Genomic DNA, 24,506 nt, shown 5'->3' on the forward strand with positions numbered 1-24,506 from the left:
AATTAGGAATAATAATGTACACAACAAGAGTTGACAAGAATGAAAATATAAAGCATAAAAACTCTGAATGGCAAGCATGTGCAAAGCAGGGATAAGCAAAGTAAGTATGTGAGACAAAGTGCAACTGCAAATTGTTGAGGGAAAACACTGGCCCCAACAGACTTTTCAAAATACAGGTTTCCTTCAGGCGAATCAAATAACTGCTGGAAATACAATAAATGTAAATTTGAGGTAAGCGCAGAATAATGTCTTGCCAGACTTGAATGTAAAAGTAAAACACAGTTGGTGTGCAAATCACCGATTCCAGTGTCGTACAGCTGGTCTGCGAATCACCGATGAATGACACAGCAGATGAGCCTCCAAAGCCTCTTCGTAGCAGATAAGGTGAAATCAGCACATAAGTCAAGCCGCCTTGAAGAAATAAAGCATCTTGGAGAAAATCCACAACAAAGATGGCTGTTGTGCACGTGACGAAAGCACGCTTACCCACAATCTTCTGAAGGCGTCGGATGAGTCATAGGAGACAGCGTTGAAGTTCCCAAGCGCAAGCACCTGCAAGTCTGTCACCCGCAAGCTCCCACAGCCAGGAAGATGATGGGAGGGTGGAGCGAGGCAACAATGCCCGCTGCGGTCACATGCAACAATAATGGATGAGGGAGCGGAGACCTGCAATGATGTACACGCGCGTCCAGCAGTCAGTACGAGCTAAAAGCACGAGGCAGGCGGCTCCCAAAAGGCATAAATGACACACCTCAGGAAGTTCGGCAGAGGATCTGGCAATAAAGTAATATGAGCCGAAATAGGTTAAACAGCTGGTGGGTTAACCTCGTTAGCAGAAGGCAGTCACAGGATGGTTTCAGTCAAATCAGCAAACCCAACTCCTGGTACCAAAATGTAGTATCGGGGTGAAGCTGAAAGGACTTAAGGCTGAGGCGGTCAAGTAGATAAAAAGGCATTTATTGGGTAAAGTCCAACAATAAGGAACCCACGCTAGACAACAGACGAGCAAGACAGCAATCGCCCAACTGAAATCTGCTCGGCTACCCATGCCCCAGGTTCTAAAGAATCAGAAACACAATGACATGCCAGAGTTCTGAGAGAAGCTTAAAGCAACAAAACACAACTTATCCACATACCACAGCCTGGTGGCCTGATGATCTAGGTATTCTACACATTCCTAAGGCCAACGTGAAAAACATAGGCATCTGGTTAGACGCAAAACTATCTTTTGATGCTCAAATTACTGCCCCCCCCAGGAAAGTGCTTTGGGATACTGACGTTGCAGAGGAAAGGTTCTCATCTTTGACCAGAGGACACCCAACAAACTGTGATCCAGGCACTGGTGATACCCAGGCTGAACTACTGCAACATTCTAATTCTGGGGTGTTACAATGGGTCCAGAATGTGGTGGCTTGGGTACTGTTGAAGTCGAGCCTCCATGAGACCCGCGCTGTGGAAACTACATTGCCTACCGATAAGGCATATTTATTATCATTACTGCAACCTAACCTGACTGGGGAACTGGTTATATTGCTGAAACTCTTCATTAGTTATCAGAGAGAGCAAGACCCCTGACCTCCTGGTCAGAGACCTGCTCTCCCCCCGCAGCTCCGCTCCTAAGTGCCTTTCTGGTAGGTGTTGAGGCCCTCCTCTACCGCAGGCTCCTGCCTGTGCCTCATCCCTGGTGGTCCAGTGGGAGAGCCTTGCTCTTCTGCTGGCCGCTGCTGTCTCTGTGCCACCCTTTGGTTTTTTCTGTTCTCGCCAGTGTCTGTGTGCCTTTTCTGCCTTTTTCTGCCTGCTGCCTCTGTTTTCTGCCTCCTCTCTTCTTATATTTTCTATTTCTTTGCTTGTCTCTCCTATTCTGCCTCTCTATTTTGCTGGTGCCCATCGCTGCTCTGTGCCCTCCCACCGCTGCTGCCCCCTCGGCCCCTACCCCCCTGCTGGTTTCCAGCCTCCCACTTCCTGCCTCCCAGCTGCTCATCCTTCCCCCCCTCCCCAACTTAATGGCCATGAAGCAGACATGTGCAGTGGGCGTGCCACTGGCGCGCCAAGGGTAAGCCCATCTGCGCCCGACTGCAGCCAGCACCAGGGACCCTGGCTCTCCGACCATCCTCCGCTACAACTCAGCTGCCTCCTCGCATTCCTTCACCATCTACAGCCCCCACGACCGCCGAACTTACGATGGATGCCCGCACAACCGAAGCCCTGACGTGCATCCTCCTCAAAGTGCGCTCCCTCCACAGACACGCCACTGAGATCTGGGACTCGCTTGACACACTCTCAACAGACGTGGGCTTCTTAACTGAAACATGGACCAATGCCATCTCCGCCCCCGACATTGCCAACGCCATCCCCGACGGATAAAAGATCCAAAGAAAGGACCTCCCCCACCGTCCAGGAGGAGGACTCTCCATCGCACACAAGAGCTCCCTCCAACTCTCCACCTCCAGCACGAGCGACCCCCTCTCCAACACAGAGCACCTCCACTTCTAGATCCAGCCCAGCCCCAGAACCACACTACGTGGGACCCTCATCTACAGACCCCCCACGGATCTCGCGCCTCCTCTGTCACCACCGTTGCCGACCTCGTTGGACCCGACGCCATCGCCTCCACGGACTACATCATCATCGGAGACCTGAACTTTCACCTTGACTACCGCCCGACTCCACCACCCTCCTTGACAACCTCAGACTGGAGCAGCTCGTCAACACCCCCACCCACAAAGCCGGTTTACACCCTCGAACTCATTTATGCAGGAGGGACTAACATCCACTTCAGCCACACCAAGCCGCCCCTTTGGACAGACCACCACTGCATACACTTCACCTTCTACACCACCACCGCACCCAAACCTGCCCCGCATCCTGCCCCGAAGGAACTGGAGCAAGATCACAGAAGAACACCTCAACGCCACCCTCTTCCACAACCCTCCCTCCAGCACGACAAAAGCTAACTCCGCACTGAAAGAACTGCACCGCTTGATCACCAGCTGCGCCGACAAGCTCGCACCCCTCCGCCACCCCATCAATCAATGCCCCCTGAAGGCAGCCTGGTTCACCACCGACCTCCTAGAAGCCAGATGCTCCTGCAGACGCCTCGAGAAACTCTGGTGGAACAAAAAAAACACTGAAGATCAGGACAACTACAGGAACGCCATGAATGAATACCACAAGCGCATAAGAGCCACCAAAAGGACCATTCTCAAGAACAAAATCCACTCCAATGCAAACAACGCAAAAGAACTCTTCAACGTCATACAGCAGTTCACCAAACCCCCCAGCAAAGCCACAGACGTCCCTCCATCACAGGAACTCTGCAACAAGCTTAGCTCCTACTTCCACCTGAAAATCAAGGCCCTCTATGACAACTTCAGCAAACATACTCCTGACACCACCACCCTCTCCACCACCGACAACCGGCCGATAATCATCACCTGGAAACCTGCTACCACTGAAGACACCACCAAGACCATGAAGAACACCCACTCAGGAGCTCCCATGGACCCCTGCCCACCGCACATCTACCACAGAGCCGCCGCCGCCATAGCTCCTGAACTCGGCCGGACCATCAACGCCTCCCTCGACTCATGCATCTTCCCCGATGACTGGAAGGAGGCAGAAGTCAAGCCCCTCTTCAAGAAACCCTCAGCCGACCTGACGGACCTGAAAAACTACCGGCCCATCTCTCTCCTTCCTTTCGCAGCCAAAGTCACTGAGAGGTTCATCAATGCCCAGCTGACCATCTTCATCGAAGAGAACTCCATCTTCAACTCTTCCGAGTTCGGAATCCGCAGCAACCACAGCACCGAAACCGCCCTCCTCGCCGCCACCGATGACATCCGCATGCTACTCGACCAGGGCCACACCACGGCCCTCATCCTACTAGACCTCTACGCAGCCTTTGACACCGTCTCACACCGCACTCTTGCAGCCAGACTACACGATGCCGGTATACAAGGAACTGCCCTCGACTGGATTCGCTCCTTTCCCTCCGGCAGAACCCAAAGGATCAAACTCCCTCCCTTCCTCTCAGAACCTACTGATATCAACTGTGGAGTACTCCAAGGATCCTCACTCAGCTCCATGCTTTTCAATATTTACATGGCCCCCCTCGCCGCCATCGTCAGGCAGCATAGTATCTTACACCGATGACACCGAGCTCATCCTCTCTCTCACGAACAACCCCTAGGACACCAGACTCAGCTTCCAAGAAGGAATGAAAGACGTTGCAGCCTGGATGAGCGACAGCTGCCTAAAACTGAACTCGGAGAAGACCTCATCCTTGGACCCTCCCCCACGGCGTGGGACAGCTCCTGGTGGCCCCCTGCTTTCGGAAACCCACCAACGCCTACGGACCACACCCGGAATCTCAGCATCATCCTAGACTCCTCCCTCACCATGACCGGCCAGATCAAAGCTGTTGCCTCGACCTGCTTTAACTCCCTCTTCATCCTCTGAAAAACCTTCAAGTGGATTCCCCAGGAATGCAGAAAGACCATCGCCCATGCACTCGTAACAAGCAGAGGGGACTATGGTAATGCCCTCTATGCCGGAATCAACAAAATCATGCTACACAAGCTCCAAACCATCCAGAACACAGCAGCCAGACCCGCCCTCGGAACCCCACAACATGATCACATGACCCCACACCTACGAGACCTCCCCTGGCTCCCCATCGAGAAGAGAGAAATCTTCAAGCTACTCACCCACACCTACTAATCCCACTACAACATCAGACCCAAATACTTCAACGAAAGAGTCTCCTTCCATGTACCCAAAAAGCACCTCCGCTCCGTAGCCCTCGCCCTGGCAGAGACCCCACGCATCTGCAGAACCAGGGCAGGCAGAAGAGCCTTCTCCTATGTCGCAGCAAAGACCTGGAACAAGCTTCCAGTAAACATCAGACGCTCCCCCACTCTAACAATCTTCAGGAAGAGCCTCTTCGACTGACCCGAAGCTGACCCCCGCCCCCTCCCAGCGCCTTAAGACCCTCACAGTGAGTAGCAAGCTTACAAACCCCTGATTGATTGATTGAGAGACATTGTACTACTTTTATGAGGACAGCACATCAAACTTGTAATGAAAAGCAATAACTAAGAAGTGTTAGGAGCTAAGTCAATAATTTTTATTTTAAGTTTGATACAGAAGAGCCTTATGATGGGACTTGAGGCTGCAGTCTATCCTGATGCAAAGGCTGTATAAAAGCACTCTAAGGCTTTTATTGTGAGTTAGTGTATTTCACCTGGAGGAATAACTCGGGGTGAATTTCCACAATTCAGAATTAGAAGTCTCTTGAGGCCTAGGATTATCGGGCCTGCAAACTCCAAACTTGGTCATTGTGGACCCGGAGGCACTGGACCTGACTTTGGTACAGCACGGGCAGCACCACAGCCTAGTCCCTGCATGACTCTTGCAGCAGCCCCCTCCCCCCATTTCCTGGGGAGCAGACAGCCTCCACACCCCTCCAGCAGACAGAGGCCTTACCAGATGCCCCAGTCCCCCAATGGTATTGATTACCTGTTCCACCCAAAGAAGAATCCATGGGAGTCCTAAGGTTCGGCCAACTCAGCCAAGATCTAAAAATATCCTGCTACTATGGAACGCCCCTAAATTAGTGAAAACCGTGGTATTTGGGCTGTAGATCCTGTCAGCTATTTAGAATCTCAGACAGTTGGACCTCTGCAACAACCCTTTGACTCCACACTTCCTCGGAACTAAAAATATAACCTTGCTTCCTCTGTGATTAGGTATGGACTGCTGAGGCAGACAAACCATCGATTGCAATCTGCTAACTTGCCTGACCCATTAAAATAGTACAGTACACTAGGAAGGCCTGACGGCTCCATACATATGAGTGTGCGCACACAAACACACACACGCACACACACGAAATCTCCAAATAGTGAGACAAAGGCTTCTGTACAATAAAAAGCATTCCTATATTCATGGTCAGATATACTTCAAAGTTGTATTCATTCTAAATGTTGCATCCATTTTGATTCTGGTATTTGGTCCTTCTCCTCTACATCTCTTGGGGCTTGTGTACCCTCCAGTTGTATTAGTGCAGTTGCTTCCATTCCAGCTCCCAGACCTCAGAAGCAGTGGCGGTGCACCACGCTGGGACCATTGTCATCATACAGTTGGCGGTTGATCCAGAGGTTTTGGAAGGAGTCTAGACAGCTCACTATAGAACCTCCCAGCCAAGCGGCAATTTTACGGTGTGGAGACGCCATCACGTTGATGGCTGTCTTGGCTATTTCTGGCAGCGATAGCTCCTTTTTGATTCGCTCAAGGAAGCCGCGGAATAGCGACGAGCCGCCACAGACCACCACATTTGAGAGAAGTTGGGCCTGGTGCTCAGGGGCACACTTCAACACGCTGTTCATGGCAAGCACATGGAGGCCCACCTCAGGAACACCTACGGCTGTTGGGTTGAAGAAGGCCTCAGGACAGCGGAATCTTTCACTGCCAATGGAGATGACCTGCCCATCTGGAAGACTGTAATCCATCAAGTAGTTGTTCTCTTCTCCTTGCATCTCCATCTCAAAGTCACTGGCAATGTAGCAATATTTCTCTTTGATATCACACACCAGGCCCATCTCATCAGCTCCAAAGGGATTTCCAGATTGAGCCATTAGCTCGGCTAAGTATCCTGTTAAGGCATAGCCTGCCAGGTCAAGTCGGTAGGTGGCATGTGGCAGGACGTACCCATCGTGGATGGGGGCTGTGTAGGAGGTCCCATAGCCAGACTCCACCACCAGGCCAGAGACGCGACCATAAGAATACATTGACAGCAGGGACTGGTGTGACACATACATAGCTGGGACCCCAAAATTCTCAAACAGCAGCTCAGCAGCCTTCTCTCGATTGCTACCTGGAGACATGGGGGCATCGGTGACCAGGACGGCAAGCTCTTCTGGGCAGACGCTGAGCTCCGTGTAGAAAATGTGATGCCACAACATTTCCAGAGCATCCCAGTCGGTCACCACGCCATGCGTCATCACGTTCCTGGTCTGGACGTCAGACCTGTTCTTGGGGATGCCGTCGCCAATGTAGTAGAGTGGGCTGTCCTTTTCTCTCATCCTCGGGACACCCACATTAGTCTTGAGGATGGCCCGGGGGTTCTCATCGCCGGAGAAACCAGCTTTGGTAAAACCTGTGCCGGTGTCTATCACAATCGCCGCAAAATCTTTATACTTCTCTGACGGGTCATGATCTGCAAATGCGGCGCCGCGAGAGCTGGGGCTCTTCGAGTTAGAGAAGGTCAAAGGACTCTGAGATACCCGCGAGGATTCCGCTTTGCTCATTGTTATTTCTTAGCTTTTTACCTCTTTTTTCCGAGCCTAGCGCCACACATCTGTGTTTACATGGTTGCGGCTGGGAGCTATGTCTGTGAAGTACCGGCTTTGTTCACTTCTGGTCACTAAGGCTAGCCGCTTCTTTAGAACCCGTGACGTCACAATCTGAAGAAGAAACCCCTGACGTCACAATCAGAAGAATGAGCCGTGACGTCACAATCAGTAGAAGACCAGGAGGACGTTCCAGTGGGGTTCGGTGTATCTATATGAGAGTCGGCGCAGCGACGTTTGGGCATGTTACCCACATTATTGTCAAGAATCCAAGTCGAATTTAGGGATATTTTAGAATTTTTCAGACCAAATCTGAGATGGCGTATCCTCGGTGTAATATTGGGATAAATGATGTTCTGAGTGGGATACTCATAATTTAGAAAATGTGGATTTTATTTCCGAGAATGCATTTGAATGCACGAGTTAATGTACTGGAGATGATATCAATCGTACTATTTCACAGAGTAAATGTGAAACCCGAAAGCCATAATGTATTGCATTGAGCTTGATTTTAATGTTTACAAACTGTGGTAGGTCAGAGGAATCTCTGAAAGAGTAAAAAAATATATATTTTACCTACAACTTCAAAAATATGTCGCATTGCTCGAATTTTCGCATAAATTATGTTGCCTCGCTATACTTCGTCGGCAGTGAGGCCTGGCAGCACCGAGATTCGAAGTCTGTTTCTATTTGAGGTTGGGAAAGATCAGATTTAACAGGTCAGTGGTGATTTTGTGGAATATGGGTTAGTTTTGTCTTGGCATCTTTGCATCTCTCTGACACGCGGTTCCATGGGTAATTCAAGCGAGCACGGCTGACGTTAACTGAAAGCGACAGTCCAGGCGAGAGGAAGAGAGAGGCATTGATGCCAGGACCTTTCCTATAAACACAGCAATCCGGCGCCATGTCCTCGGTCAATGAAATGCAGTGAGAGTGCTCCTGTCCCCCGAAGGTTCTAGATCAAAAGTCCTTTCCACGAGCTCTCGAACCCAGTGCTTTAAAAAGGAGGGCACTTTACACGTTGTTTTGCCTAAGAAGCCATTCATAAACCCGTAGAAAGATAGATGTTCTAGCTCGGGGCGTGTCCTGATATTTGTGAACTAGACATTTAAACCTAACAAATTCCCAAACTGATCCAAATTTTACAGAGACTACAAATGAAATAAACAATGCAGAAACACAATTAGTAGACTTGTTTCCTTCAACAAACATTTGATAGGCACATTAAAAAAGCTAAGCAGTATAATGCACTTTAATTATAATTTGGTGGGAGTTTATCACGTTTATGCATTACAACCATCCAGATGGAAACAAGTTCCAATAGGTTTACTTCTTTAGAACTCATTTCTTACAAACCCCCCTACTTTTTGAGATGGCCTCTACAGACCCACACTGGATACAGATGTAGTCCATTTACAGGTGTACGTTCAAGAACATGAATTTACACTCGTAAATGGAGGCATTTGTGTTCCGAATTTCAAGACAACACACTGGGTCGCGCAGGCGGTGTGGGAGAGTAGAGTAGTAGTGGAGACCTGAGTTGGGGGATTAGCTAATACTGTTATTCCCTGCCAAGACCTTGGTTCCTCTCCCCTCTCTTTAAAGTGCCATACTCATCAGCTCCTATTAGAGGTGTAAGACGCAGCATCCAATCACCGTATGCCCTGTAACGCATATTGGCGAGTACCCCCTTGGTAGTCAAAGCAGGCTGAACTCCAGGCCATGCACTGAACTGTTGCCTAAATTGTTATTACCTGTGATGTATGCACCGTCGCGCATGGGCTGAAATGATGCTTGTAACTGTATGGCAACTTAGGGGTCTCTTACGATGTTCGCCCGCCATCGCATCGTGAAATGGGACCGCCCGCTATGTGTGCGGGGGTCCCGCATGCACAATTTGGATGTGCCCACCACACTGGCGGGCTCATCCTGCATTTTTTGCATGGCGGCGGGCGGTACTGTCAGCAGCACCCGCCGCAATGCAAAAAAGGCATTTGTTCATTTGCATGCACAACGTGGCAGGCACCGGTGCCTGCCACGTCGTGCATGCAAATGCAGGGGGTACCATAGGTCCCCCCCATGTGCCCCTCCCCAAAATCCTGGGGGCCCGCAACTAGCCCCCAACTGCGAAAACCGCATGCCTTTCCGTGTCGGCGAAAGGCTGCTTCCCGCATACATTGTAATATGGATGGCAGTGTCTAGCAGACACCGCCACCATTTTCAACCCTTTTCTGCCCGGTCGACGAGTCGACCGGGCGGAAAAGCGGCGGATGGTCTCCCCGTCCGCCGCGGTACCCCGGCCATCATAATATGCCGGGGGAAATGGGAGGCGGGCGGGAGATAATGTTGGGCGGATCGCCACCGCCATGCGGGCGGTGGCGATCCGCCCAACATCATAATGGACCCCTTAGTTTTGCTAAAAATACCAATAAAGAAATTTAAACAAAAAAAATAAATATATGTGTTGCATGCTGCAGCACACATGGATGAGGCAATTCCTCTTTCTAGATTATTTTTGTGCGGGAAGGTGTCTCTTCCTGCACAAAATCAATAAGCCCCCCAACGAAGGCCCCCTTGCACCATGGCTCAAGGGTGCCTGCGTTGGTACATGGCAGCCATTGTGCACCAACATAGGGGAAAAAGACAGGAATGCCCTTTTGTTTTGTCGCGGGCAGCGCAGCAAGATTCCTTGCGGCGATATACTGCACCAAAACCTCTTAAATGAGGCCTCAAGTGTGTTAGTGTCATTTTTAAGACCAGTTAATTTTTAAGACAAGGTTAAAAAACTGCAGCTAATGGGACTTAGCAGCAGTTTCTCATTTTTAGCGACATACAAGGAAATCCTTGTAAATATTGCGTTGTGTGTTTTGCAATGGTTTTTACACGGGATCGCCTACCTTGCATCTCATTTTTGTTAAGTCACGTTAACAGGAATGGCGCTGTTAAAAATTCACGTTAATGCTGAAAAAATGCTGCTAACTGGAATTTGAGGCAACTTGTAAATTTGGCGATAAAAACCCCCCGCAATAACATAAAAAAATTGACGGTGCGGTGGCAATTAAGTCCTTGTAAATATGCCCCTGTGTGCAATCTGTGACGGACAACTTTGAATCATGGAAAGCTGCTCGGTGGATTTAAGCATTTGTTGCTGAGATTCAAAGTTAAGCTCCCAGTCATAGGGTCTGTTTCTGGTAAGAAGGCTCAGAAAGCTAACTACAGTCTGTAAAGACAGGCATATAAAGACTATAGTGAGTTTGAATCATTGCATGGTTAACTCAAGCTTTCCTTCATCTGATGCAGAAATAGGAGCCCAGTTGAGTGGGTTATTGTTTAACTCCCATAGTTAGGTACTAAAAAACGATCATTTTGATTTGCATTCTGTCTATATGGTCATTAAAAGTATATTTTTGTCACTACAAAACGGTAAATGCATTGCACAAAAAGGAGGCATGTTATTTTTGGTGAACAACCTTTACAATGCAACTTTTACCACGCAGTGCCTTTACGACGCAACTTTTACAACGCAAACCATTACAACGCATTGCGCTGGGGGGCGCTCTAGGATAGGGAATAGATTTAATTTACTATCCAACACCTTCCCTACTATCCACGGGGACTGGAGTTGGAATAGTAAATTAAATAATTCACTATCCAACACCCAAAAGCACTATGCGTTGTAATGGTATGCGATGTAAAAACCGCGTTGTAAAGGCATGCGTGGTAAAAGCATGCGTTGTAATGTCATACATCCGTTATTTTTATTTTTATTGCTTTACCATGAACGCAGCACAGAGCAAATCCTGCAGAACTGCTGCCATTTCTTTTCGTTCTCTTCCCAATTTTTCACATTTATGTGACAATAGTGGGTCTTTTTAGAGACTTTAGCAACAGATAATACTTTTAGATCAGTGATACTCAAAGTACGCCTGGGGGCAGCATGCAGCCCTCCTGACCTTTACAGGCCCCTCCCTGATCAACAGCTGCACTAGGCTGCTGTTCACTGAACTCAGCACTAACATTAAAAAGACATTAGCTATACAGGCAAGCCTTTATTTAAAGGTTAATTGAAATTTAAAAAAAGAAAGTAACTAGGTTGTCCTGCCAGTGGCGTCCGGCACTGATCGTGTGTGGAGGGGTTTAAAAAAAGATAAAAACTTACCAGATTGCCCTGTCCCTCCTTGCCGTTCCTCCGCCTTCTCTACAGGCCGGAACAGGGTAGCAGAAAGCACCCGCCTCACAGGCTCGTCATGGCTAATCACAACACTGCAATGCAGCGTTGTGATTGGTCTGAGTGCTGTGGTTCGGCGCTCAGCCAGCGACTCGGGCCCTGGGCATGTTCTCCACCCAGGCTGTAATGCAGCCTGCATGGAGAACATGCAAAGTGGTGCATGAATGTTTGGCTGGCCCGAGATGGCCGGCCAAGCCTTCATTCGCACTTGGAGTGGGCAACCACTCTTCCCCTGCCCTGCTCTGAGAGCAGAGCAGCCCCGCCCGCAGAACTGCTGCGACTGGAAAACCTAAAATGATAACAACAACGAGTTATTAATATTTTATGTTTCGTTTTTTTGCACTGCTAAAAAGCAGTGGAGTGACCCTCCTCCGCCTTAGCGGAGGAGCCACCACTGTGTCCTGCTCCACTTAACTCTAGGAACACCTTAAATTTTAAAGCTATCTCGCAGCAAAAGTGTAAAAATATGACAATGTCTCTTCAAAATTTTAAAAGTATTTAATTCAACACAATTTGGTAAAGTGGGGAAGCTGGGATTAATCTCAGGATTCCTCGATTCACATTGTGCAATTCAGCCACTAGATGTATATGATTCGCTTCCCCTATACCCTCCTTACCGCATCCCACCCCCGAAATTGCCACGCTACTGACATCGATGTGTCCCTCGTCACATAGCAGACCAAACTTTGTGGCCCTTGAGAAAACGTTTGCTAGAACCCAAGCTTTAGATCTCACTTGGGCTCTCAGCTGGCCTGTTAAATGAGGCAGAAAATATAATCCGTGGTGTGTGGGAGCAAAAAAGATGTGTCTGCTCACAGCGAGACCAAGCCAGGATGCTTAACTATACCAAACAGTGCTTAATTTGAGCCAGTGGTTTCCAGTTTTTGGCACCGGCGCTTAAATGTGAGCACCGCACATATGACAGTCTGCCACATGGTGGTGCTGCTCATCTAATTTAGAGATTGCAGAACATCGGTTGTTTATGAATACAATATACATTAAAATAAATAACACCTGCCTCCTCAGCCATTCCTTGAGCTTTGGGGACCTGTAATAATAAGAACTGTAGCACTGGCAGGCGAGAGAGATGATTAGTTGATGTTTGGTAGAGTCACTGGCAGCGATGTCAGGGGCAATAGGTGGTGTAAGCTGCACTGGCCTCATGGTCAGACCCTTTGCACTTATTATTTTACAAATTGAGCACTGATCCTAAATAAAACTGACAAATGGTTCAAATAGATAATCTTCAGGTCACTGACTTCCGCAAGGGCTCTTTTTTTGTTTAGTATTTATGTCTTGAAGAGAAAATGGGAGCAGTGCACTCCTATGTGCCCAGAAGCGGAAAGTCTGCCAGTCTAGGAGGCAGTTAGGGCAGCTCTTGAATCACACCAGTGTGTAAGATATTTACAGTGAACATCCTAATTACACACTCATCAAGATAAATGGCCTGCTTTCACACACTACATAAACAACACAGTGGGTGGAGGCCCAAGGGAATATTTAGAGACCAAGCATAGACATATTCCCTATAAGTATTGTAACAGACACAAAAATGTCTACGGGTCTAAATCCAACAAAACCTTTTACCTCATATGATGCAAAATGAGCCACTACACTTAATCAAGATCAGAAAACATTTCTAATTGCACCAAACAATTGATCTAATCCTGACATATCCCTACAAGATAAGGATACCCATCAGTCACCACTCAATACCGCCCTTCATCATTTGGAACTCCATATGGACCTTACTCCCTGAGATATGAGTGATGGGTAAGGACTAGGTGGAATGTCCGCCATCAACAGATAGCTCACTGAGTGGTCCTTGTGATGTTAGCTTAACGTCTCGACTAGTGGGTGACCGTATTGCAGTGCATGTGAATGTGAGGAAAAGTGTATTAAAATTGGGTGAGTGAGTAACAGTTCTTTTATTATTTTGCTCAATCCTCCAATGTTAAAAACAAAGCAACAAAGAGCAGTTTTCAACAAATAACTGCTCAGATGGTATATAGGTTGACATGTTTCAGCAATTTAATGGACCAAGTAGTCCTTGCCTTCATCAGGACCAATGTATTATTGCTACTGCAAAATGTGCAAAATAGTGAAATTCACCAGTGAATAATGAAAAGAAAAAATGCCGGCTTGGAGTACCGACGGACAGAGCGGTACTTCCTCTCCCTGAGCCGCTACCAGGTGGGGTGAGGCTCATTTCTCCTGCACAACAGTGACAGAAATTGTCCACTCGCAGGAAAGAAACAGGCACCTAGGATTTCAGGTTCCCACGTTCCTTTTTTCTTTTCATTATTCACTGTTGAATTTCACTATTTTGCACATTTTGCAGTAGCACTAATACATTGGTCCTGATGAAGGCAAGGACTACTTGGTCCATTAAATTGATGAAACATGTCGACCTATATACCATCTGAGCAGTTATTAGTTAAAAACTGCTCTTTTTGCTTTGTTTTTAACATTGGAGGATTGAGCAAAATAATAAAAGAACTGTTGCTCACTCACCCAATTTTAATACACTTTTTCTCACATGCACTGCAATTCGGTCAACCACTAGTCGAGACGTTAAGCTAACATCACAAGGACCACTCAGTGAGCTATCTGTTGATGGCGGACATTCCACCTAGTCCTTACCCATCACTCAGATCTCAGGGAGTAAGATCCATAAGGAGTCCCAAATGATGAAGGGCGGTATCGAGTGGTGACTGATGGGTATCCTTATCTTGTAGGGATATGTCAGGATCAGATCAATTTTTTGCAATTAGAAATGTTTTCTGATCTTGATTAAGTGTAGTGGCTCATTTTGCATCATATGAGGTAAAATGTTTGTTGGATTTAGACCCGTAGACATTTCTGCTTTCACACACCTCTCCTTTAGAATATATTTTTGCAGAGGTCATTACAAGGGCTCCGCGGGACTTGTCTCATTACAATTGATTTATGACTTTGCAGGTTCCGAGATACACCAAGACCCGCACCACTTAAAGCACTGCTTGAACCCAGTCCAGGGTCTTGGGTTCCCACCAGCTAACATAGAGTGTGCAGTAGCTGTGCCCCTGAGGTTCTAATTCAAGTAAGAACATATGCCTTGTTCCTCTTATCACTTAAGGATCTGGAACAATAGTTCATTCTGGAAAGCCCTAAAGCCCCATTCAGGCTTTCCTCTTTAACAGTTAAACCTACAATTAATTTAGATGGCCTTGAGTTTAATCTAGAGTTAACCTTGTTTGCCTTGAGCTGCACACAATGTGCCTTTCTGAGTGCACAAACGTTAATTTTATTTTCCCTGAGTTGCATCCAGGGTTACCCCCAAGCGGTAAACAACCTTTACAACGAAACTTTTACAACGACCTACCATTACAACGCAACTTTTACAACGCAAACTATTACAACGCATAGCTCTGGGGGGCGCTCTAGGATAGGGAATAGATTAATTTACTATCCAATAACCTTCCCTACTATCCACGGGGACTGGAGTTGGAATAGTAAATTAAACTATTCACTATCCAGCGCCTAAAAGCATTATGCGTTGTAATGGTATGCGTTGTAAAAACCGCGTTGTAAAGGTAGGCGTTGTAAAAGTATGCGTTGTAACGTCATACATCCCCCCCAAGCACAGGAGGCCTATCCAAAAATCCATCCCAATAAAGATCGTAGATTTGAGTCTTTTATCAGATTCACACAAGAGACAGTTCAATGCAAACTTTGTAATTTCCTTGGTATATGCCCTTGCCTCTGAAATAGATTCCCGTCATTATAGAACAAATATTAGTATAGGGTTAGCATATTTGTGATAGTTCAACTTTTTTTCTTTTTGCTTCACATAGAATACATTTTTTATGTGAAGATTTCCACCCATGAAAAATGTGGCTCTGCTGTGCATGCATTCTCTAGTACTCAACTTTGAGATTACACCTGTTTTCTATAGGTGTGTTTTTTGAAGTGCAATAAAGTGTAATAAAGACATTGTAAATGCTTGTGAAAATACACAAGGTAATGACTCTGTGGTTGTTAATCTCTTGTACATGACGACTCATGTCACACCTTGGCATCATACTGCATAGTGGACTCCTCACTCACAATGAACCACCAGAATGTTCAAAACGCCCCAGCCAGACTGGTCCTCAACACCCCCCAGCTGCAGCCACATGATGAACACCTTTGTGAACTTCCTTGCTCCCAGTCGACAAAAGAATCACCTTCAAGCTCCTCACTCAGGCCTACAAAGCCCTCCATGATGGTGGACCAGCATATCTGACCCACCGCCTCGCATTTCACATTCCAGCCAGATTCCTCTGTTCTGCCCTGCTGGCCCTTGACTCTGCCCGCAGATCTACAAGACAAGAACTGGGGGAAGATCCTTCTACCTCTCCACCAAGACCTGGAACACCCTGCCCCTCCACCTCAAGCAATCCCTGTCGCTGACCCAATTCAGGAAGGATCTCAAGACCTGGGGAAGGAAGTGACCCAACTAGGGCCACCGGGTCACTCTCGACCTCCTCTAGCTTTCCAAGAATGAAGAGTCCATGGCCCAGTAGAGAATACAAGCAAAGTAGTTTATTCACAAAGTACACTGCAGTGGAGTCCAATTTGACCAGCCTCCTATGATGGCTGACGAGGAACTGACTCTAACAAGCATAAAGTTACATTATGTATGTTGCGGAGCCCACAAAGACCCCTCTACTATGGAAAAGTTTTGGTAGCTGTCGTATTGCAATGGGGCTACAGAGCATAAGTTTTGACTTCACAGCCTGGTAAAAGTTATCTACTATCGAAGGTCGTCGGGCCTATCCTCCCCTTTAGACAGGTGGGAGAGGGCCTCTAAGTAACAGAAAAGGCATGCGTTAATGAGCAAGTTTCAACAATGCAGAAACGAAACTTACCAAGGACCATTTCTCGTAAATGAGCTAGTAACAGTTTTGATTATAATACAAAATGGCGTCTTCGAGAACTAAAATGGTGGCAAAGATGTCAACCTAACGCAACTTCCGCATCTACTAGTTGCATTCTACACACAGTATGCAAATATAATGTATTAGCTATATAAATGCTAACATAATATCAGGTAAAATATAAGTAATATGACAATATTACGTTTCAATTCTATTACTGGTTCTGCCACCGAACCCAGATGGATCAGCAGCCTCCCCCTAAGTGCCTTGAGACCATTACAGGTGAGTAGCTGAGCTATACAAACCTGTTTGATTGATTGATACTTCCAAGGAAACACCCAACACTTCTACAGTAGCTTTCACAAATTCAGAAATATCTGCATAAGTGGTCGGACGTGTGAGTAACATCTGTCAGCACAAAACTTTGTTATCCAACCTTTGTGAATCAGGATCAGAGTAGTTCATTTTTTCCACTTTTTATCAATGAGGCCTTGGTCTTATTTCTTCAAGGGTACCTTTCAGGCAAGACCTTTTTCAGGAAGTCCATAATGCTGTTTCTGTCTCTTATTCTTCTCCCCAGTAAGTCCATAAACCATATTCCCTTGTCATGACTGCAACTCGTTCATACTAGAGATCCACTTCAGGTTCTTTTCTTACCTAATATAGCTATGTTTGGAGTGAGAATAATAAACATGACAACCCTGCCACCCATCAAAGTCCAATACTATCCACAATAGGACTAAGTGTGAGGTGGAAGAGAAAATTTGACCTGCCTCCTCAGGGGCGTCTTCAACCACCAACTTTGGAAGCTACACCGGGGGTGGAGTACTGGATGAACCTCTTATGTCTGCAAACTCGACAGACAAAAACTCATCAATAACGAGAAAGGGTTGATTGAGTGAAAGGACGGATGGATAGGTACATGTGTGAAAGGGTGGGTGTGTGAGGCAAAGGGTGTATGTGCTTATGGATGGCTGGATAGATGTAAGGCTGGATGAATGAAAGAATGGATGGATTAGTGAAAGGGGGTGTAAGGATGGATTGCTGGATAAGTGAAAGAATACATGGATGAATGGAAGGGAGGGTGGATTGATGGATCAAAGGGTGAATGGATGACTGAGTGAAATGGTGGATGGATGATGAGTGAAAGGGTGGCTGGATGGACAAAATAAAAGGGAGGGTAGATGGATGAGCAAAAGGATAGATAGAGGATTGAGTGAAAAGGATGAGCTGGGGTGTCATGAGCCCTCAACTAAAGCAGCTAAAGTAGGGTGAAGTTCTTGATGGGTCTCATCTGTCTGTAACTTGGCAGATAAAGATGAATGAGTGTGTAAAAGGATGCACGGTTGCATGTGTGAGTGAAAGTGTGGATGGATGTGTGACTGAAAGGATGGATAAGTGAAAGGGATGGTGGATAGATGAAAGGATGGATGAGTAAAAGAATGGCTAAAACATAAAAATGCCTCCTGTGCACTGGTGATCTCATGATGCCTTATTGGCACCCCCACAGAAAGATACCAGTCCAACCATAACCCACTGAAAGAGTCCCACAGTATGTTGGCTCCAGAGGTGAACATAAAAAGACAAAATTATGGTCCTTGAGAAAAAGTATCAAAAAGCAGCACATTCAAGCCAAGGGAGTAGCCAGAAAAATAAAATACCCCCATTTGAACCAAAACTCTTTTGAGTGAAAGGGAGGTGGACGGATTGATGAAAGGATGGATGAGTGAAAGGGTGGATGGATGATGAGAGATAAGATAGATGGATAACTGAGTGAAAGGATGGATGGCTGAGTGAAAGAGAAGGTGATGAATGAATGATGACAGGATGGACGAATGAGTAAGTGAGTGAAAGGATGGATGGATGGCTTAGCGAAAGGGAGGATGGATGGATGGGATGGGTGAAAGGGAGGATGGATGGGTGGATGGAGTGAAAGGAAGGTTGGATGAGTGAAAGGATGGATAGATGAGTGAAATGATGGATGAGTGAAAGGGATGGTGTATAGAAGGAAGAAAGTGTGGATGGATGGATGAGTGAAAGAATGGATGAGTGAAAGGGAGGTGAATGGATGGATGGATGAGTGAAAGAATGGATTGATGAGTAAAAGAGAAGTTGAATGGATGGACGGATGAGTCAAAGTGTGGATGGATGAATGCATGAGTGGATGGATGAGTTAAAGGGTAAATATATGGATGAATTGAGTGATAAAAGGAAGAGTGAAAGGATGGATGAGTGAAAGGGAGGATGAGTGGATGAAGTGAAAGTGTAGATGATAGATGGATGAGTGAAAGGATGGATGGATGAATTCCTTAATGGGTGGATGAATGAGTGGAAGGGTGGCTGGAGAGATGGATGAGTGAAAGGGTAGATGGATGGATAGGTTTGTGTAAGGATTGGTTGCTGGACGGCATGGCGAAAGACTGAGTGATAGCTGATAGGATAAATGGATGACAGAATGTAAAGGTTAAATTATGGATATTAGGTGGATGGAATAATGAAAGGATGAATAGATAGATGCTTGGATGGAAGAGACAAGAGAGCTTGTCTGGGGGTGGGGGGTTGTAATGACTTGCTTCATTTGCTTGGTGCCAAAAGAGTTTTGGTTCAAATGGGGGTATTTTATTTTTCTGGCTACTCCCTTGACTTGAATGTGCTGCTTTATGATACTTTTTCTCAAGGACCATCATTTTGTCTTTTTATGTTTACCTCTGGGGCCCAAATACTGTGGGACTCTTTCAGTGGGTTATGGTTGGACTGGTATCTTTCTGTGGGGGCGCCAATAAGGCATCATGAGATCACCAGTGTACAGGAGGCATTTTTATGTTTTAGCCATTCAACATTCGGTGTGAGATTATTCTAGCAGCAATTGGAAAGTAATTGACAAAGAGGAGTTTTCTTTATATATTTTGTAGTGATACCCAAATAAATACTAGTTTGGTTTACCTAGTTTATTAATTGGGAGCGAATTACAAATGTGTATCTAGGTGCAGTTTTTAATTTGAGGTGGTGGTTGCAGGTGAGGTTCACTGACACTCATTTTTGGGGGCCAGCACTTATTTTCCCTCATTCAGGGGCATCCCCAATCACCTGCGGGGGTGGAGTTCTGGATGAGCCTCTTCTGTCTGCAAACTCGATAGACAAAAACACATCAATAACGTGAAAGAGCTGATTGAGTGAAAGGATGGATGGGTACATGTGTGAAAGGGTGGGTGTGTGAGTGAAAGGATGGAAGGGTGAGTGAAAGGGTGGATGTGTAAATGGATGGCTGGATAGATGTAAGGGTGGATTAGTGAAGGAGGGTGGAAGGATGGATGAAAGGATGGGTGGCTGGATAAGTGAAAGAATAGATGGATGATTTAAAGGGAGATTGGATTGATTGATCAAAGGGTGAATGAATGAATGGGTAGATAGACAGACAAAATAAAAGGGTGGGTATATGGATGAGCATACAGATGGATGGATGGATTTGTGAAAGGATGGAGTTGGGGTGTCATGAACCCTCAACTTTAGAAGCTACAGTCAGGGTGAAGTTCTTGATGGGCCTCATCTGTCTGTAACTTGGCAGACAAAGGTGAATGAGTATGTGAAACAATGGGTGGTTGTATGTGTGAGTTAAAGTGTGGATGGATGTGTGGCTGAAAGATAGATGGATGAGTGTTAGAATGGATGGATAAGTGAAAGGGATGGTGGAGAGGATGGAAGGATGGATCGATGAGTGAAAGGATGAATGGACAAGTGAAAGGGAGGGTGGATGGATTGATGAAAGGATGGATGAGTATGCGGATCGGAGGTTTCTCTTGGGTACGTGGAAACATATTCGGTCGTTGAAGTATTTGGGTCCGATGTTGTTGAGGGATTTGTAGGCGTGGGTGAGGAGTTTGTAGGTGATCCTCTTCTCGACGGGGAGCCAGTGAAGGCTTCGGAGGTGTTGGGTCATATGTTCGTGGCGCGGTGTCCCTAGGACGAGTCTATCGGCAGCGTTCTGGATGGTCTGGAGCTTGCTTAAAAGAGTGTTGTTGATTCTGGCGTAGAGGGCGTTTCCGTAGTCAAGTCTGCTGGTGAAGAGTGTGTGGGTGACGGTCTTTCTGCAGTCGGGGGGATCCATTTGAAAGTCTTGCGTAGGATGCGGAGGCGGTTGAAACAGTTGGAGGAGACGGTTTTGATCTGGCGGTTCATGGAGAGGGAGGAGTCGAGGATAATGCTGAGGTTCCGAGCGTTGTCAGTTGGGGTGGGTGGGTTCCCGAGGGCGGAGGGCCACCAGGTGATGTCCCATGCGGAGGTGCAGGGTCCGAGGATGAGGACCTCGGTCTTCTCGGAGTTGAGCTTTAGGCAGCTGTCCTTCATCCAAGCTGCTACACTTCTCATTCCTTCTTGGAAGCTGAGTATTGTGATTTCTTGGTTCTTGGTGAGGGAGAGGATGAGTTGGGTGTCGTCGGCGTAGGATATGATGCTAAGCCCGTGCTGTCTGACGATGGCAGCAATGGGGGCCATGTAGATGTTGAAGAGCGTTGGGCTTAGTGAGGATCCCTGGGGTACTCCGCAGACGATGTCGGTGGGGTGTAGAGGAAAGGGGGGAGTCTGATCCTCTGGGTTCTGCTGGAGAGGAAAGATTGGATCCAGTCGAGGGCGGATCCTTGAATTCCTGCTTTGTGGAGTCTGGTGGCTAGTGTGCGATGCGAGACGGTGTCGAAGGCTGCGGAGAGGTCTAAGAGGAGGAGGGCTGCGGTGTGTCCCTGGTCGAGCAGCATGCGGATGTCGTTGGTGGCAGCAAGGAGGGCGGTCTCGGTGCTGTGGTTGTTGCGGAAACCAGACTGGGAAGCGTCTAGAATGCACTTTTCTTCGATGAAGGCGGTCAGCTTGATGTTCACGAGTCGTGCGGTGACTTTGGCAGCGAACGCGAGGAGAGATATAGGCCGGTAGTTCTTCAGGTCTGTTGGTTCGGCCGTTGGTTTCTTGTGAAGGGGTTTCACCTCTGCGCGTTTCCAGTCTTCAGGGCAGGTGCCGGATGTGAGGGAGGAGTTGATAGTGTGTCCTAGTTCGGGGGCGATGGCAGCGGGAGCCCTGTGGAAGATGTGAGGGGGACAGGGGTCCATAGGGGCTCCTGAGTGTGTCTTCTTCATGGTTGAGGAGATGAGCTTGGCAGATGCGGTGGCCCAGGAGGTGATGGTCGGCTTCTCGGCGGTGGTGGGTGGTGTGGTGATTTCTTCCTCTGCAGGCTCGCTGAAATTGTCGTATATGGCCTTGATCTTCAGGTTGAAGTAGGAGCTGAGTTTGTCGCATAGTTTCTGGGAGGGTGCGATGTCAGTGGCTTCGCAGGATGGTTTTGCGAACTGCTGAATGAAGTTGAACAGTTCCTTCGTGTTGGATGCGTTTGTCTTAACTTTGTCTCTGATGAAGGTTCTTTTGGTGCCCCTTATGCGCTGGCGGTAGTCCTTCATGGCGATCTTGTGGTAGTTTCGTGCTTCCGAGGTATACAGGTTCCGCCAGGTTTACTCCAAACGTCTGCAGGTACGCCTGGCTTCTTGGAGTTCGGTGGTGAACCACGCGGCCTTCAGTGAGCGTTGCTTGGCGGTGAGCCGGAGAGGTGCCAGCTTGTCGGTGCAGCAGGAGACCCAGCGGTGGAATTTCTTGGCTGTGGAGTTGGTGTCGGTGGTAGCCCTAGGGGGATCTTGTAGGAGGGTGGAGTTCAGGTGTTCCTCGGGCACGGGGCAGGCTTGGGTGCGGTGGGGTTGTTGACAGTGAAATGGACGCAGTGGTGATCTGTCCAGAGGGGCTGGGTGGTGTGGCTGAAGTGGATGTTAGAACCCCCCGCGAAGATGGGGTCGAGGGTGTGTCCAGCTCTGTGGGTGGGAGTGTCGACAAGCTGTTTCAGTCCTAGGTTGGCGAAGTTCTCGAGGAGAGTGGTGGAGTCGGGGTCCTGGCTGTTCTCGAGGTGGAAGTTCAGGTCCCCGAGCAGGATGTCGTCAGTGGAGGTGATGGCGCGGGGTGCGGCAAGCTCAGTTATGGTGGCTGCGGGCTGGACACGGGGTCCCGGTGGTCGATCAGGTCCCAGATCTCCACGGCGTGACGGTGTAGGGAGCGCACGTTGAGAAGGATGCAGTTAAGGGTTTCAGTGGGTCGTCCAGTGGGAGGTCCCTCCGTGGCTTTGGGCGTCATGTCGATGGTAAAGGATCTTCGGCAGTGTCCGCATGAGAACTGCCCATGGGTCTTGTTGGGCGAGGATCTTACACAATCGGCGTGGCCTCCGGGGTTGAGGGCGAGTAGGCAGGCTGAGTCGTACCAGTGGGAGTCGGGAGACCCAGGGTTCCTGGCGCTGGTCGTGGTCGGGCGCAGATGGGCTTGCCCCTGGCGCGTCTTTTGCGAGCGTCCGCTGCACGATCGCACGGTGGTTGCCATTTAGTAGGGGAGGGTCGCGGGGGTAGGAGAGTGGGAGGCGGGAGCGGGACTGACCGGGGGGCAGGGGCGCAGGGGCAGGAGCGGTGGGAAGAGGCACCGATGAAATACAACTAGCGTGTGAACACAGAGGAAAGATATGCAGGCAGCAGACGGACACAGAAAATACAATGAAGTCACAGGTACTGCAACAGCCGCGAACCCTGGTGCAAGAGGCTCAAGACTGGAACTGGCTGAGTGGCGGCAATGCTAGGGAGAAGCAGGGGAGAGGTAGGAGGGAGCGGGACTGACCGGAGGGCGGGCCGCAGGGGCAGGAGCGACGGTAAAAAGGCACAGATGAAATACAACTAGCGTGTGAAACACAGAGGAAAAACATGCAGGCTGCAGAAGGGACAGAAATACAAAGAATCACAGTACTGCAGCAGCCTCGAACCCTGGTGCGAGAGGCTCAAGACTGGACCCGGCTGAGTGGCGGTGCTTCTGGGGAGAGTGCAACTTGACCGGAGGTCAAGGAATCACTGTGAAGGTGAACTTGTGGATATTAGGTGGATGGAAGGATGACAGGATGAATGGATAGATGCTTGGATGGAAGAAACAAGAGAACTCTTCTGTGTGTTGTGGGTTGTAATGACTTACTTAATTTGCTTGGTGCCATAAGAGTTTTGGTTCAAAGTGGGGGGTATTTTAATGTTCTAGCTACTCCCTTGCTCTGCCCATTTACTTTGGAATGGAATGGAAGCAGATTTATAAAGCGCATGGTTACCCAGAGGCATCCCAGCGCTATAGAACCAAAGGTACTGGGGGGAAAGAACTAAGTTAGGGGACCTGTGGGAAGAGGAAGGTTTTGAGAAGCTTCCGAAACCACAGATAGCAGGGTTCAGCTCGCATCTTCAATGGTAATGAGTTCCACAGAGTCGCTGCATTAACGGAGAATCGACGGACTCCTGTTCGCGACCTCTTCACTCTGGGAATTTTGGCTAAACATTCACAATCCGAGCGGAGAGTCCTGTTAGCCTTATAGGGAGGCACTAAGCTTTTCAAAATAGGAGGACCCTTATCCTGCAGAGATTTATGGGCAATACACAGAGATTTAAACGTTATCCTCTCCCGGATTGGCAGCCAATGGAGAGATCTAAGGGCCGGTCTCGCAGAGGACCTTGCTGATGTACCTGTGAGCAGCCTAGCTGCAGAATTTTGAACCTGTTGAAGTTTGTTGATTGTAGCTTCTGGGGTGCCCAAGTAAAGGGCGTTACTATAATCCAGCCTAGACAGGATCAGTCCTTGAATTAGAAGCTACCTTGAGTGAAAAGGAAGAAGTGGAAGAACCTTCCTGGCTGAACGAAGTAGGCCAAAGCAGATGCCAGCCGTTTTTTTGGCTTGAGTTCTGAATGAGAGGTCCTGTTTAAGCCAAACCCCTAAGCTCTAAATTTCGTTTCTTGGGAGGGGAAGAGCCCCCATACAGGCAGGCCAAATCGAGTTGGGTAGGGATGTCAGCTTGGGCCCCAAAAGCATAAGCTCGGTTTTGGAGCCATTTAGTTTTAGTGAGGACTTGCTCATCCAGTCGTAAATTTCGGACAAACAGGAATGAAGGTTTCCGAAGCACTGGTCCAGTTGGGTAAGCGAGACGACTAGTTG

The 24,506-nt window shown here is 48.0% G+C and overlaps 1 pseudogene; it reads right to left on the minus strand.

The window, feature by feature from the left end:
- Positions 1-6,092: 6,092 nt before the first annotated feature.
- LOC144783331 (actin, cytoskeletal 1A pseudogene) lies at positions 6,093-7,307 on the minus strand (annotated as a pseudogene).
- Positions 7,308-24,506: the final 17,199 nt, after the last annotated feature.

This window comes from Lissotriton helveticus, chromosome 9, assembly GCF_964261635.1.
Source record: "Lissotriton helveticus chromosome 9, aLisHel1.1, whole genome shotgun sequence".
In the NCBI taxonomy this organism is placed as follows: Eukaryota; Metazoa; Chordata; class Amphibia; order Caudata; family Salamandridae; genus Lissotriton; species Lissotriton helveticus.